The sequence below is a fragment of the Apium graveolens genome, chromosome 11, assembly GCF_009905375.1.
Source record: "Apium graveolens cultivar Ventura chromosome 11, ASM990537v1, whole genome shotgun sequence".
In the NCBI taxonomy this organism is placed as follows: domain Eukaryota; kingdom Viridiplantae; phylum Streptophyta; class Magnoliopsida; order Apiales; family Apiaceae; genus Apium; species Apium graveolens.
The window spans coordinates 174,263,347-174,266,641 of record NC_133657.1 but is presented as its reverse complement, the minus strand read 5'-3'; the positions used below and the strand labels follow the sequence as shown (position 1 = coordinate 174,266,641).

At 38.5% G+C, this 3,295-nt stretch overlaps 1 pseudogene; it reads left to right on the top strand.

Moving 5' to 3' along the window:
* Positions 1–252: 252 nt before the first annotated feature.
* LOC141696675 (uncharacterized) lies at positions 253–3,067 on the top strand (annotated as a pseudogene).
* Positions 3,068–3,295: the final 228 nt, after the last annotated feature.

The window sequence follows — 3,295 nt, the reverse complement described above, 5'->3', positions numbered from 1 at the left end:
AATTGTTCATATGTAGTACAAACTAAACCTTACCTTTCAATTTCTATTATGAATCTTATACGTGCTCGATTATAAATACATAATTTTTGTAGGTTCACATTAATCACGAATGTAGCTGTTTATAGAACTATCTCTACTGCTTTTCTTGGGTTTACTAATTGGGTACGTAATTGATCTGTTTTTGACAACACAGATAATAAAGAAGTAATTCACAGGGCCATGAGGTCAAGTAAATTAATCCCTGCAGTGGGACTCCTGCTGCTCTTACTATTATGCGTGTCATGTATGGGGAATCTCAAGAATACATGGCTTACAAGGATCCAAGTAAGCCTGTAAATGTTCGAGTTATGGATCTTGTCGGTAGAATGACAGTAGAAGAGAAGATCGGTCAGATGGCTCAGATAGATCGCAGAAATCTTACGGTTGAGATGATGAGAAGTTTCTCTAATTTCTCCCTTGGAAGCATACTCAGTGGTGGAGGTAGCGTGCCACGTATGCAGGCATCTGCAGAGGATTGGATTAATATGGTTAACCAGTATCAGAAAGCTTGTCTGGAAACCAGACTTGGGATTCCAATGTTTTATGGGATTGATGCTGTTCATGGCAACAACAATGTTTATAAGGCCACCATTTTCCCTCACAATGTAGGCCTCGGCTCAACCAGGCAAGTATCAATAGAATTAATGTAATACCAAATACAATGCAATGCTGTTGTTAGGAGTCATATGTTGAGGTTTGAAGGCATGTTAAATGTATGTTGTGATTATGCAGGGATCCGGATCTTGTTAGGAGAATAGGTAGTGCAACCGCTCTTGAAATGAGAGCGACTGGCATTCCCTATGCTTTTGCTCCATGTATAGCGGTATGTAAACATGTTACCTGTACTTCTTTATATAATATGGAAATTATCTATAACCTTAGGTTGCTCAAGCTCTAGCTTTGGTAGAATTCGTATTTTTGTTGTCAAATGATCATGCTACTATATAAAGAATCTATTTCATTAATTCCTTTGTTGTGACAAATTAATTTATACATCTCCGAATATTTAAACAGGTTTGCAGAGATCCGAGATGGGGAAGGTGCTACGAGAGCTACAGTGAGAATCCAGAAATTGTGCAAGAAATGACTGAACTTGTTCGTGGTTTACAAGGCCAAATTCCTGCAAATCACGAACTTGGTGTACCTTTCGTTGCTGGAAAGTAAGTAATAAAGAACTATAAAACATTGGTATTGCTTAGTGCAACTCCCGGGTTCTAATTACATTCTTAACTTGTTTTGTAACAATTAAAAAAAAAAGAGATAAGGTTATGGCGTGTGCAAAGCACTTCGTTGGAGATGGAGGCACACATAAAGGAATCAATGAAAACAACACAGTGGTAGATTGGCATGACCTGCTCACAATTCATATGCCTGGCTACTACTCTGCGATCATAAAAGGTGTCTCCACAGTCATGGCTTCTTATTCCAGCTTAAATGGAGTTAAGATGCATGCTAATCACGATCTGCTCACTACTTTTCTCAAGGGCACCCTCAGGTTCAGAGTAAGTATTTCTGTACATACGGTCCACTTCAGACTATTACATTACATGACTAGTGCTAATTTGCGAGTAACTGGTGCAGGGTTTTATTATATCAGATTGGAAGGGTGTTGATAAGATTGATTACCCAGTCCACCATAACTACACTGATGAACTTCGGCGATCAGTTCAAGCGGGAGTTGACATGGTTAGCCATTAGCTTTGTTAACCTATACTGTTACTGTTTACTCGTACTGTGAAGATTCCTGTAGAGCTAGTAGCTATTTTATCTTATTTCATTTATATACAGATTTTTGTAACTAACCTGGAAAGTTTATTTAGATCATGATTCCCATAAACTATACGGAGTTTTTCAATGATATGAGCTACTTGGTGAAAAACAATATCATTCCTATGGACCGAATTGATGATGCTGTCAAAAGAATTTTGAGGGTCAAGTTTACCATGGGTCTCTTCGAAAATCCAATAGCAGATCTAAGCTATGTCAAGTATCTCGGTTGCAAGGTTAGTTGTTCACATTTTTCAGAATCAAACTATAATTGATTTTGTTAGTTAATTTAACAACTTGTTTGGCCAACTACAGGAGCACAGAGAATTGGCAAGAGAAGCTGTGAGGAAATCACTTGTGCTTTTGAAGAATGGAAAAGCCGCTGATACACCTTTACTTCCACTGCCTAAAAAGTCTAACAGAATTCTAGTTGCTGGTAGTCATGCTAATAATTTAGGATACCAATGCGGTGGCTGGACTATTGAGTGGCAGGGAGTTAGCGGCAACAATGCAACCGATGGTATTGATCATAACCATCCTCTTTGTAGTCAAATATATTGTTTTGTTGTTTAATGTCCCAAGTTTAATTATATTTGATGCACAGGAACGACAATACTAAACGCTGTAATGGCCACAATTGATCCGACAACAGAGGTGGATTATATTGAGGACCCTGATCCTGAATACGTTAAATTGAACAACTATTCTTATGCTATTGTTGCTGTTGGAGAACCACCATCTGCAGAAAGTGATGGAGACAATTTAACTTAACCATTCCTGCAAATGGTATAAGCGCAATCAACAACGTCTGCATCAATGTAAATGTGTGGTTGTATTGATCTCAGGCAGACCTTTGGTAGTTGAGCCTTACCTTTCACAAATGGACGCTCTTGTCGCAGCATGGCTACCAGGATCCGAAGGGCAAGGTGTGGCGGATGTTCTATATGGCGATTATGCATTCAGTGCCAAGTCTTCACGGACCTGGTTCAGGAAAGTTGAGCAGCTTCCAATGAACGTTGGGGATTCACATTATGATCCACTCTTCCCTTATGGTTATGGTCTCACTACCTAAGGTTTTTTAGATCTCCCTCCTCCGTCCCATGTATTCCTAATATGTTTGTGAGGATGGAATAAGTTCTCTTACTCCAAGAGTAAAAACTGCTTGTACGATTCCTAATTTTTTTTTCTATAAGTTTTTCCAATTCAATTGAGTAACATTAGTGGATTATAAACTAAACAATATCAAAAATATACAGTTGCACTAGCCAGTCATTCCTTACAACTCTTGTCTTTGCTACAATAGCAGACACAGGACAACTTATATAGAGATAGAGAACGCACTTCTGAGTGACCCCAGGTACTCAAGTTTTCACGGGGATGATTGAAGATCATAAATTCGATGCCACTGTATTGGAAATAAACATTCAACACAAGTGAGAAAATATATTTTGAAACTACAACATGTAAATCCAGAGGGCTGGCTTATGGA